Source organism: Tribolium madens, unplaced genomic scaffold (genome assembly GCF_015345945.1).
Source record: "Tribolium madens isolate multiple individuals breed KSU strain unplaced genomic scaffold, Tmad_KSU_1.1 Scaffold_20;HRSCAF=117;Tcas5.2_LG4, whole genome shotgun sequence".
NCBI classification, from domain to species: domain Eukaryota; kingdom Metazoa; phylum Arthropoda; class Insecta; order Coleoptera; family Tenebrionidae; genus Tribolium; species Tribolium madens.
The window spans coordinates 6,309,487-6,322,887 of NW_025400985.1; the positions used below are offsets into that span (position 1 = coordinate 6,309,487).

Below are 13,401 nucleotides of genomic sequence, written 5' to 3' on the forward strand. Positions count from 1 at the left end.
CGGCACAGTCCAGCCTTAACCCCAAAGAATCGTTAGGCCTCGAGGGTTTAATCTTCCACAATTACAATCGAAATAGCGCGGCCGATTCGTGAATATTTAAATCGAAACACCAACGCAAAGCTAGAATGCGTAACGAAGTCAAACCTAAAATTAACCCACCTAAACAAAAACATAAAAACCGTAGCCAGAATATAGATAGACGACTGTAATCTTAACGAGACGCATTTTTATTGGAATAAACACACAATTAGTAGACAGTAAAGTGGTAGGTCATTAATTCTAAAATTCCGTAATTAAACTGTAAGAGGGTATTCGCGTTCAAGACTTTCGTAGTCGGAACGATAATGGAAAGGCGAGCCGATGGCTGCCTGACTCGGTCAGACATTATTGATGAGCTATGATGGAGTGTGCAGTGTGAATAATTAATGTCTGCAGTTTACACGTAACATGACAATATCCAAACTGATAAACACAATATCTAAATAAAATGATTTAATTGCTCAAAACCTTGTCTGGGTCAAACAGAGTGAAGAGTGGCCGCTATCTTATCACTAATGACTCAATTTGACCCAAGAATAATTGTCATGATAAAGAAACAAAAGACAGTTGAAGAAAAAATTGCGAAGAATTACAGCTCTTATTCTTTTACGAGCATTTTATGGTTGTATCAGTTCCAAAAGCTTTTTTTCACCTTAATGTTACCTTAACCGTATTATGCGTTTTGGTCTTAGTAAATCTCGAGAAAAAGTTATAAATTAGTTTGGTAATAGACCCCAAACGAGACTATTTTTATGATAAGTAAAAGAGAGCCTTCAACTGTTGTGTGAATGTATCATATTAATACCAACAACAGTTAAACACGAATTGCACTGGTGAAATAATGCAATTACAAATGGCATATAATATGCCTCTTGCACATTACATTTAACCGTCATACTTTAAATTACGAAGTCGGCGTTCCGGACCGTAATTCCAAATCACCCCTCGTGTAATAACAATTGTTGCCAGTCCAATTGTTTAATAGTAATACAACACTTTTGCTCCATTCTAGGCATCCCCCACAATTTGCGACATTGTTACAATAAGTCGACGACTCCGTCTTAGCAACCCTTCCACGTCTTGACTAATTAAAGAGGTTTTTTCAAGACACTGCTAATGTCTGAAATAACGTCGCGGAAAAATCTTCAGTTCTTCTGCCAAGTCAAATAAGACATCCGTCGCTCCTCTCAGGACGTCCTCTATTTTTGGAAATTACATTTCCGTTCGGCAAAAATCAATCAGAATCAAACTGATTGCCAAAGAGTAGAATTTCAGCTATGCATTCTGTGCACTTCCAAATCACACTCTGGCAAATTCACTTGGCACGTTCATCCTTTTGAAGTTACCTCCGACGAAATAATTGCAAGAGTTTATGCGGTGTAATTACGCGATTCTCTGAATTGTTTAGTTGCTCTGCTTCTCAATTAAGTAAAAATGCTCTTTTATCAGATTTGTTAAACGTTTGTACGTGATAAGCTAAGCATTCGGTGGAGTAATTAAAAACGTTTTGTTGCTTGTTCCTGTTACTGATAATATTTATTTTGAGTTCCCCTCTGACTCTCGACCCTTGGTGTGAAAATAACGAAACAAATTACCACAAATATTTCACATTAAAAATTGTGCACAGTTCCTTATCATAATAAATCCTCAAACCGTGCGTGCTTTCAGACTTCGCATGTAAAGAAATGACCCAATTCGTGCTCTTATTAGAAATAATTTTTTCCGTTTTAATAGCGTAGAGACTAAAAAATCCACCACCGGAATTACACTTAATAGAGCTTTCATAGAAAACTTCCAAGTCGGATTTGAGCTTTTGCTCAGTCGGAATGACTTTACAAATGGTCTCATTTATAAAGGACTCTGCCAAGATCCAGTAATTGAATATATGTCACTAGTACTCCTGGCAAGCTCCCGACCAGCCTAAGAGATCTAATGACTAGATCCTGCGCCAAAGAGCTACTAAATTGTGATTCTATATCGGAAATTGGCGCATTGCAGCGGACATTAACCAGTATTTGTGCAGACTACTCCACTTCATTTTAAGGACAACACTATTTTATTTATAAACGCCCAATTACAGGTATAAAAATTACTACTTGGTGAAGTGTACGAGTATGAGAACTTGCAACTGTTGTAGTCGAACACAAATTGAAAAGCTCATTTATTTATAGCGCGCTTTTCATGACGATCATCAGTCAATTATCTACAAAGTACACTGGAATTTGTGAGAGCGTTAAATCTTTCAATGAGGTTGATTATTCAACAGTTAAAATTTTGAAAAAGGGTAATAAAATGTTTCAAGTAGATATTTTGTGGGAAAGAAGTTTAAAGAGCGCCCTGTGCGTATTATAATTTAATTGACATGAGAATGCTTTATGGCAACTGCTTTGTTCTAATAATCAGTGGCATACCTGATCATAATTACATATTGGCAACGCTGACATGCAATTACTTTTGTCGATAATTAACGGTCAGTGTAGCAAAGGTTGGTTTACTTCCTACAATTATTATTCCAGGAGGATAAAATTATCCCATTATTGGAATATTTAAACAGTAGCAAAATATGTAACTCGAAACAGTCTTTCGTTTACTAAGTAGCTTAACTAGTTTTATCGAGTAATTAAGTGGCATTAGTTTGGTTGTTTACTAAAGCAATTATGTCAGAAAGTTTCTATAATAATTTTTAAACCGCGCTTAAGGAGAGGATTCAAAGTTATTGAAGTAGTGGTGAATGAAAAGTTTATTCGAGTAAAATTAGGAGGGAAATAAGTCAACTCATAACTATGCACCCTGAATGTAGATAAATATTTAAGAACGTTATGAATCAACGGTAAAATGTAAGTTTTAAAGAAAGACACAATTTGACAAGCAATTTGTGTCTGTAAAATCCGGAATACAAGTGAATATAATTTGAAAAATTGCCTGGATAAAGAAAAAAGCTCGATGATGGATGCAGAGGTGTCTTTATTGATAATTAATTACGAGCGTCGCGTTAATGAAATTTTTTATATAATGGAAGGGTTGTCGAGGGTCGCACCGGAAAAAACTCCTTGAAGCTAGTTCCAAATCGATGTCAATCTGACAAAAGGGCCCCAATTATTCACACAATTGCAATTACGAAGCTGGAAAATAAATTAAACACACACAAGCCTCGTTTTATGAAAGGAGTAAATTTTGGTGTGCTGTCAGTGAGTTTTGGCACGAAGCCAATCGCTCCTCTCTGATATGAACTAGAAATCGATTTCGTCCAAAGCGAAGTAAAAGCTACCCCCGCGTTACTGGCGAAGTTTAAAAGCCCGACCTGGAAAAATAGTATTAGGGCCGAAAAGTATTCACGAATAGCCGGAAGGACGTCGAAAAGTTAAAACGGACAGGAAGTTGTGTTGACACAGGACCGACTCCTGCACGTTTACATTTGTGTAATTTGCCTTAATCGTCCTGGCTTCCTAACCGCATTCGGCCAAATTTATAAACAGGAGGAAACTGTCGACTTTGGCGTGATATTCGAGGAAATTGAAACAGCGAACACCGCTGATAATTGAGATGAGTTTTTGAACGGTTCGCACGCGATGTAATTAAACGGAATACATCGGCACGTGATTCTAAATGTGGAAACTCACCAGCCACGGTGGTAAATTTTTTAGCCGCTGAAGTCACGACACTCTAGTGTCGATTCCTCGCCGACTTGAGTTCCATCGGAAAAGCCACCAAAACAGAAAAACAAAAAGACACAGTCACCAAGTCACAGAGAAACAGAAAACGAAACTGAAACACACCGAGTTGTCGTCGCGCCAAAGCGCGACTTTGTTGATAAAAAGCGCGACCGCTGAGGCAATGCTTTGTTTATGTGGGAGTAGATGTTTGGCGACGAAACCGCTTTCCAAGACAGCTCGTAACGTACTGTCAAACGATGAACGAGCGGATCGGAGCAGAGCAGGCCCACCGGGTCGATGCGCGGTCTTCTAGTCCTGCGCCTGGAGCGTCGCCCCTGGCGGTGGCCGTCGACACTAGATAGGATAACGGCGTCGAAAGTCACATCTCCGACGCAGGACCCATCCATCTGCGACATGTATAATGCAAAAGAATAAAACATTCATTTAAATAATTAAAAAGTACACAGCAGGTAAACGAACCGGGCTTGATTCACAGATGTTGGAGCTTTCCTGATGTTAAAAGATAACTTTAAACTTTTGGAGTTTGTATGTAAATTAAAACCTCATCCCCGGTGGAGCTACATGCAAGTCGGCTGCCTGAAATATGAAATTATAGAACCAACTTAAATAAAAACAAGCCAACTTCCGAACAACTCCTCGAATCCTTCCTCCAGTTATATACGAATTAATTGGTCGGCGGAATGCGGACTCATATTTTCGAACTTCATTAATTACTGACTTGAGCTGAGTTCGACCAAAAACCGCTTCCCAGGCACAAGCCAAGAATTGTTGAGGTGAGTGAGAAAAACCGACACGAAACTTCACTGACAATATTAAAACTTATACAACGTTCACTCTAACATTCCTCTAAAAACCTTAAAGCTATCTGATCACCATTTACACACTCCACTTTAAAATATCAATCAAATAGTTATTCAAAAACTGAAAGTGAAATATCTGTTTAAATTTGCAAAATTTCAAGACATTAATTTCTAAAGTAGTTACAATAAAACACCATATACTTTTTTTGGAAATACAATCATCTTTTCTAATTATAACAGTCAACATAGAACTGTAAAATCTATTTTATTCCTACACGGACACCAAAACCTTAATAACACCAATATTTATAATGTTGACAACGTTGCTTCCTCTTTCACACATTTTTGAATTTTGAGTGTGATTCCTTAATTCCAAAATTTTGTCTTCAAAGCTTATAATTTTTAAAATAACACGTCGTAGCTACGAATAAATATTTATTGTCTTTATTAGGAGAAATCATTTTAAGATATGATCTCTTTTCCTCAATTTGTTGCACCTGATCCAGCGATGGTCTAAAAATAAAAAAATGTATAATAATCCCTACCCTTGCCGAAATCACGTAGCCATTTGACTATTGAACTTTGTCAAATCGTGAGACAAGGGTCAAAATTGTCCACGCATGTGTGCCGAAAGGTATTTTATCCCTTGTTAGCGTCCTCCCGTTGAAATTAGAGGACAATTCAGAATTCCCTTATAACAAAGCGTATATGAGTCTCGTCGAAGCAGTGCGCTGATTACTATTCGCACCATTTCGTCCGAGAGAGATGTACATAAATACCAGAATAAGTGCGCCAAGACGCTCTTATTATATTCTCCCTTCACGTTAATTGAGATGTATTATATGAGGGAATTTTTGCGATGAATTCTTGGGTAATGTAATAATTTGCGTGCCCTCCGTCGACTTATTCATTCTGTATGACCGTCATAAAATTTTACAGCGTGATTCGACATCGCTACAGCAGGTGTGGACGATTGCACATTCTTCTCACTCGACACCTGACTTCTGTGCATAATAAGGGACGACTTTAAATGCCACCCGTGCTTGTGATCGTAATTTATCGTTGCGTTAATGAATTTTCACGCAGCGGTGCGTCACGCTTCTTAACATTCGAAAAAATCGAAAGGAATTCCTGAGATAATTTGTCCCTTGTACTAAACCTCGCTAAAACACGGCAAAAAAACAAGCAAAAATTCTAATCACTTACACCGTGTTCTAACAAACCAATAAAAAAAATGAAATAATGTAAAATTCTAAATGTAGCTGGAAGAAACTGTTTGTAATTATTTTATGTGCTATCGTTTGGGTTGATATTTGTATTTAATAACAGGCTGAAAAGCGCCTTGAACTTCGTCCCTGCGTTGGCACGATTTGCTTATTGTCTTAAATCCGGTAGGATTTGAGCAGCGGGGCTTTTCAGCTGCATAAATCCGGGCTAACTTGTGGCGTCCGAACCGGAATCTATTTTCTATCAGCGCGATACTTGATATCGAATTTAATTACATAGTAGATTAGCACGTATAACCTATAACAGGCTTACGTGATTGTTGGTTGGGTGTGTATGTTGAGGGTAAAACGGCACCAGTCGCCCCCATGTCGGCGAACAGGGGTTAACATTCTGTTAGACAGTAATGAATAGCCTCGGCCTGATGAGCTCAAATCTAGCAGGCGACGCAAAACGGTGCACATTAATCAGTATAGCCTTGGCTGGATCTCTCTCATGACCTAAAGCTCGACTCTCCCGGACTCACTACCGACACATAAATAAAGCGCAACGAATAATTTTCAAATTACTCGAAATGTCCAGTGCTACTAGATACCTTACCTTCCAAATCTATTGAATGTTATTATAATTTTAACATGTTGTTATATACCAGGTGAATAAAAAGTATGGAACCAAACGTTTTTTGCTTAAACTATTTATTTTTTGAAAAAACTAATTGATGAGTGATAAAGTACTATAAAAATGTGATGATTTAACAAGAATAAAAATTTTCGAAATTTGCTTTTGATTTTGAGTTCTACAAAAAAAAAAATATTTTTTTAAATGGCAACCCACTATAAAATCATTTTTCTCATAAAATACTCTAAGGATTACAACTACCTGCTTTATATTTAATTTTTTCAAAAAAATTTTTTCACATAAATTGCAATTTTGACAAAAAAAATCGCATAACTCAAAAACAAAACAAAATTTTGTTCTGAAAATACGATCAGATTTTTTATATTACTTTAATTTATATTAATTATTATTTTCTGGAGGCAAATGATTAGAAATAAAACCGCTTGGTTCCATACTTTATATTCAGCCTGTATATAATTATATGATAAATAAATAATATCTCCCAATTAACTAACTAGCTATATCTAATAGTGTTGTTATTAAAGAAACCCTAGAAAGCTTTTTACAAAACTGTAATAGCTATCCGATGGAATCAGTACAACCACTTGCGTATAAAATTATAATTTCATTTCAGTTTGGTGCCAGAAACGTTTCCATTTAAAGTGTTAAAATAGAATTTTGTTATGATATGCACTCTTAAAGCAGTTTCTTCTTTAACATATTTGAATATTTGACGAAAATTTTATTTCAGTTACGTTTGACTAAAAATAAGTTTATGAAACTTTCACAGTCAAAGTGTTTATGACAGCCGGATGCTCGAGTTAAAAATGACCGTATCACTGACCACAAACCAAGGGTGGAACAATTTATATCTCGAGGAGAGAAACAAAATGAATTCAGAGGGTCATTCTTTGTCAGTTCGGGATTAGCACATTTGTTATTTTGGCAACTGCAATTAGATTTCAGATTTGTGATGCAAATTCTTTATTGTTGGAAAAGTTCTCACGAGATGTAGAATGATTCATTTACCGCTATGACACCTGTTCGGTTTTTTAATTAATCATTTGACAATTTTTCAGTCTAATTCTTATATAGAAAAACATGTAATGTAAAAAGTCGCAATTTTTTCTGGTAGATGGAATTTCAAGTGAAGCCGATGTAGGTGTATGTATATATATATACATACTAGTATAAGACAATAATACATAAACCAGTGCAAATAACTACTTTTACGATTGATCTAGTTATAATAAGACACATTAACGGTTTATAAATAGAATTTTTTTAAATAGTACCTACATGTTTAAATGCTTAGCTTTAAAGAAGATTAAGGGTTAATCATTAATCTCAGTTTTTCATAATATGTTATTTTAAAAAATAGAATTTACAAGTAAAACGGTTAATTATTGGAAGCTTCCATGCACCTATTTTGACGTTTTGGCACATTTGGCCTACTTAATACGAACATTCATTGAAATCGGAAATGTATTGCTTTTTTTAAAGGTTTATATCTCTTATGTCTCAAGAATTAAAATTATGGAAAATGTGGTACATAATTCAGTAAAGAATGGGCAACAATTTTGAAATCAGTAAAAACTTAAGTTTGTCTCTGTCGCAGACCACAGCTCAATATAAAAATTAGTAAAAATCAGTGCTTTCGTCTTTTGAGTTTTTTCTTTAAGCCAAACAAAAATTTGTCGAAATTCGACAAAAAATAACAAAAATATTGCAATTTCAAAAATCGCAAAATTTTAGTTGTCTGGTTAATTTTAGCGGCCAGGTAATAACGTTTTTTATTTTTAATATAAATAAATATATTTTTTGCAACACTAATATCTTCTACTCGTACTGTTTCATGTTGCCGTTAAAACATGCTTCAACTAGGTACAGTGATGGACAGTGAATTTCGTCCACCCAATTTCTGTGAATTCAAAAAAATTCACTGTAGTATGTGCTTTATTGTCATGATAACTTACATTCAAATACGTATTGTCAAATTTAATCAAATTCGAATATGCCAGCAGTAAGTGCGTTTAATAAAATAAAAATTATCTCTCTATTACAAGAAGGTATGCCTCAAAGTGTTTTTATTTTCGAAATTCGATAACGGGAAAGTAATCAAAACGCGAAGTTTGTGTCGTTTTTGAGCGCCGCATTTTTTGCCCTACCTTTGTTGCAGCTGTGAGGGAGGTAATGTTTGGAAGCAAGCACTACCCAAAAATACGGTATTTAAGGCAAACTCTTATACCAAATTTCCTGAGGTCGGTTTACATAATTTTATCACAAACGAATATTTGATTTTGATTTTTAAACTGTCTAAAATTTAAGTTGTCTTAATAGCTATACATTGTGTTTTCATGCTTTGTTTTATTTTTCAAGTTTGCCTAAATACGTTACTGTAATTTTGCATTTCAAATGTTTTTATGTTTACCTATTTAACTATTGTTACACTACTTACTTATCTCAGGTATCATTTATATTTTTTTATGTTAGCTGAAATAAACATTTTAACACAATCCAGATTCGAACCGAATTCTCCCAACCTGCTGGTCAGGTATTTTGCACAGAGCTATCGAACTAATTTTGCAAAAAAAATACGTTTGCATTTTTATAAACATTATCCACAAGAATTTAATACAAAAATTAAATATGTATTTTTGTGCGATTTTTTGGTAATAATTTTTGGAAACTAATCAGGAATCATAACAAATCTTCCAATTTTATTTCGTTGAAACATTCCAATCCGATGCAAATTATAAAAAAACACGTCTTAAAGATGCGAATTTTAGTGAAAATTTTTTCAGAACAACATAATAAACTCGTATTTTTTCGTCTGCTAAAAGTTGACTTAAAATGTTCTAAATTGAGAGAGCAACACTCGTATGAAGCAATTTAAGGCAATGTTTATAGTTGAACGCATGTGCACTATTAATTTGAAGATCAGCGTAACCGAGAGTGGTTCATGAAATTAGATTTTTTCTTTAGGGTCTTTTCAGCGATGATTTCATTACTTTTTATTATGTTGTACATTTCAGTAATTCTGTGTCCCTCTGAGTCCACCATAAGCCGGTATTTATTTTTATACGATGCTGCGCTGGCAGAATTGTACTTTATCCAATATAGAGAGAGATCCTCAGCACGGATATACTTTACTGCATTGTGCAGTTCCCCAATTTCACACCCTAGCGCGTTTTCCGACCGACCACGGTGCAGCTCATATATCGATGGTCTAAAATTCATTACACCCCGCCCTTTTACCCAACCATCCACAGCATCTCCTCCAGCTTTTCACCCTTTTTGGCCGCAATTACAAGTCGAATCTCGCGACTCTCAATCAGATCAGTCTCGGCAAAACAGAAGAAGGGGAGCGATTTAATTTATTAATGTCGGTAAGTCTGCAAAAATGATGCATTGGCGTTGAGCCGGCGTCTTTTTATTGCCGCAATCTTTCGTTGGAATTAATGGACGGCATCGATCCCAAGATTTTTGTGCAGAATAGAAATATCTGAGATTTTTTTCTCGTGACCAAAATTCGCGTCAGCTCCCTCTCAAAGAATTATCTAACTGTAATGGTTTTTGTATTTCGAGAGCAAGCTCAGCGGGGGTTGATTGTGGCAGCCACACGTCCGGTCGTGTTTACACACCCCCGATGAGCCCGTCGGAGTTGACTCAGTAGATGAGTCGAGTGCGTGCTTGGACAAAAGGCAACATCAACGCATCGACGAGGTTTGTGCAACGCATCTGCTTGATGGGCTCCGGTTAGAGCCTTCTTGTACGTGCTCGAAACCCTCAACGGCCGACCCCCGGCCGAGGTCTTGTCTGCTCATTTACTACAATAATTATGACATGTCCTATTGAAATTTTATTGCACACTTTACACGAATCGTAAATCACGGTCTCGTTCATTATCTCGACCGGCACACTCCAATCGGAATTAATTTACCAACAAATCTTTCAGGCATTTCGCTCCTGACACCCGATCACGATTTATATTTTTTTAACGTGTGGGGTAATAAATGAAGAAACGACACCTGAATCAACACAATTTTTTACTGCTTTGCCCACTAAACCAAAGATTTATGATTTATTTGCATAATCTGCAAAAATATATAAATTTTAAGCGGAATCGAAACGGCCAATTGAGCATATACAGCCCACAGTTTATCAAATGTTTCAAAAACGCGAGGATTAAACTATTAACTTTTTATATAATTTTTTACCAGGTTGAATGCCCCACCCAAATGAAGCATCGTTCAGGTTACCAGTAGTGTCTTTATTCGGCTAAATACAAGACTTGAATTCTAGCTACAATTGCTGGAACAAATTAAAGTTGAACTCATTCTTTATTTAGGTTCAGTTAGATAAGTGAAGGGACTTTTTCCGACAATAAACTGTATTGAGTAATGAAAAAGCAACACTAGTTTCAAACTATACTGTTTTAAGCTTCAGAAGCATAATATACGTATTTGAGATTGGTGAAATTGTGTTATTTTTGTCATGTTGAGTGTTGCATGTTTATCTAAAATTAAATTAATCGCGGGAGGTCTTATGTCGCCTATAATCGCTGTTGTCGCTTATGTTGTTTGTTAACGCTAAAAATAATAGATATAAAAAAGCTGAAATAATTTAATTTTTAGACATATGATTAGCCCCAAACAGGAAAATGCTTATTGTGTTTAAAATATAGCTAATATTGTTTTCTTAACCATTCAAAATATTTATTTTATTACTAGTATAGATACAGTTCATTTCAAAATAAAGAACTGAAGATGATTGTTTTTGTTGCAAACGCAACCCAAAATACATTCTCGCAGACAACTTGGCTTTTATTGTTATGTTTGAAAAATTTTGATTATTTTCTTAAATTCTTGAATTAAGAATTGTTTAATTTATTAAAAATGTAGACATGACATTATATCTACATATTTGCTAATAAATTATTTCTTATTTAGTCTAGATAAAAAATATCGAAAGCAAATAGAAAATAGAGAAAGTGATAAAAAAATGTCAATACACTTTTAAAACAGTTGGCAATAAGTCAATTTGCATACTTATTATGTAGTTATTTATCTATGAAGTAAAAATTTTGCAACAGAATATAATAAAATGTACGATTAATTCACAAAATCTAAAGTCAACAACCACGTATTTACCGTTCTTAGAATTTATGTTTTAGTGCATTAGTGCTTCCAAGTTTAAAATTAAAGTTTCACACTTTTTCAATCTCGTAACATCAATTATTTCGTCCACCTCAGCACAAGTTCAGCTTCGAAAAACACTTTTGCCATTTATTTCGAAACGTGCACTTTCCGTCGCATCTTCAATAACACACTGCTGCTAACACCAGATGTATTCCGAAAGTGCACACAGTCGGAACAAAATGCATAATAAAATCCTTCCTTTCGCAGTAAGCAATCGTAAAAAGTGTTTCCTTCAAATAAGCGAATGATGTCGGGTCATCATAACACCCGATAAATATCCTCGAATGGCGATGGGCGACGATAAAGAAAATTTATCGCGATTGTTGTAAAAAGTATGGCATGGGTTGTTTAAAACTATCGTCGAGGGTATCTCATCGTGTTGGAGACTAACCTTCGGCCTTCTAGTAGAGTCACGCGCTGGCCTAAACCTCTAGGGTTTTACCCTGCCAATGGACAACCTGTTCGATGCGCCCCACTATCAGCCCTATGTCTTAGATTTTAGCTGCAGTGGACTTAAAAAAAGTTTTTATTTTACTCAACTTATTAACGAAATTGCACTTGCCCACTTTTTGTTAAAACAGCTGTACGCGTCGTTGAGAAATAGGATCAGTCTGATTTTCGCGAGAATTCGTCGACGAACCAACTTTAATTTCTTCTGATTGCTCGTGGAATATCGAAACGCGTACCAATTTATTCCGTATTATACAGGCTCATTATTCCTCGTGAATCACCTTGTATAAGTTTACGTATAATAGTTTTTTTTCACATTGTTATATTGAGATGGATCACACACTTCTGTTATTGTAAAAATATTAGAAGTTGATTCGTATTCGCGTATAATCGTATGTACCTTCATAAATTTTACTTATTCATATTATCCGTAGTTTTACATTGGATTGAAGGTGTAAAGTGTAGTGTTGCTGTCAAATAAATATGTTTTATCTGATTGAATACATTATTGACAAGGCATAGAAATTTTCTAATAAGAAAACAATTAAATTTTATTTGTTCTTAGAAGATGTAATCTCAGATGTTAAGATAACTAAATCGGTCTTCAACAACTACGCAAAAATGCTAACGTTATAATGCTTTTTTGCGCGATTAGAGTCGATGTTCGATTGTTTACTACGACTGTTTCCAAGACAGTAAGTTGTATTTACTAAGTGTTTTACTCGTTGCGACTCGTCGGTAAGTATTTTGTTTATTGTTGCCAAGTCGGTAAGCATTTGAAAATGTTCTAGAACGCCAAAATACTTTGGCGATCTAGAACATTTTTTAGAGATTTTATTAAAAAAACTAACAAAAATCAATCGCGCAAAAAATGTCGTAAGCATCACGAACGAACTTACCGATGTCAGAGAATATTTGGAGCCGTCTCATGGCTCCTCCTCCAAACAATTGTCTTTGATCGGTAAAATGTCCTTATATGTCCTTTACTGTTTTTGATGCTTAACATACTATTTCTGACAAGACAGAAAAGTACAGTTGCGGACAAATTTCTTTGATAGTCACATTCATTTGAGTGACATAAAGTACAGAAAGCATTAGGATTAGGATTTTTTACTACTGTCAACCATTGTCACTGACTGTCATTGTCAGATTTCGTCATTGCATATATATGATAAGAGAAAAGTCAATAAATTGAAAATGTCATCAATGTTGATTTGGCGTTCATGATTGGTTAACATTATATATTTTTTAAAGTGGCAGAAAAATTATTACCAAAGTATTTTGCCTGCAATAGTATCTAGTTCTAAACACGGATTTTGAGCATTATTTTAGTATTTGTTGACATAAAATAGTTTTCTTCAAATAAATTTAATATAAATATTATAAATAAATATA

At 35.0% G+C, this 13,401-nt stretch overlaps 1 protein-coding gene across 5 annotated transcripts in view; it reads right to left on the reverse strand.

The window, feature by feature from the left end:
- The window catches only part of LOC123005962 (teneurin-m), a 110,250-nt gene extending 106,328 nt beyond the window's left edge, over positions 1–3,922 (reverse strand). For all 5 annotated transcript variants that reach the window (XM_044400067.1, XM_044400069.1, XM_044400068.1 and 2 more), the window contains exon 1: positions 3,660–3,922. The gene's annotated coding sequence lies outside the window, so the exon portion shown is untranslated. The remainder of the gene's footprint in view (positions 1–3,659) is intronic.
- Positions 3,923–13,401: the final 9,479 nt, after the last annotated feature.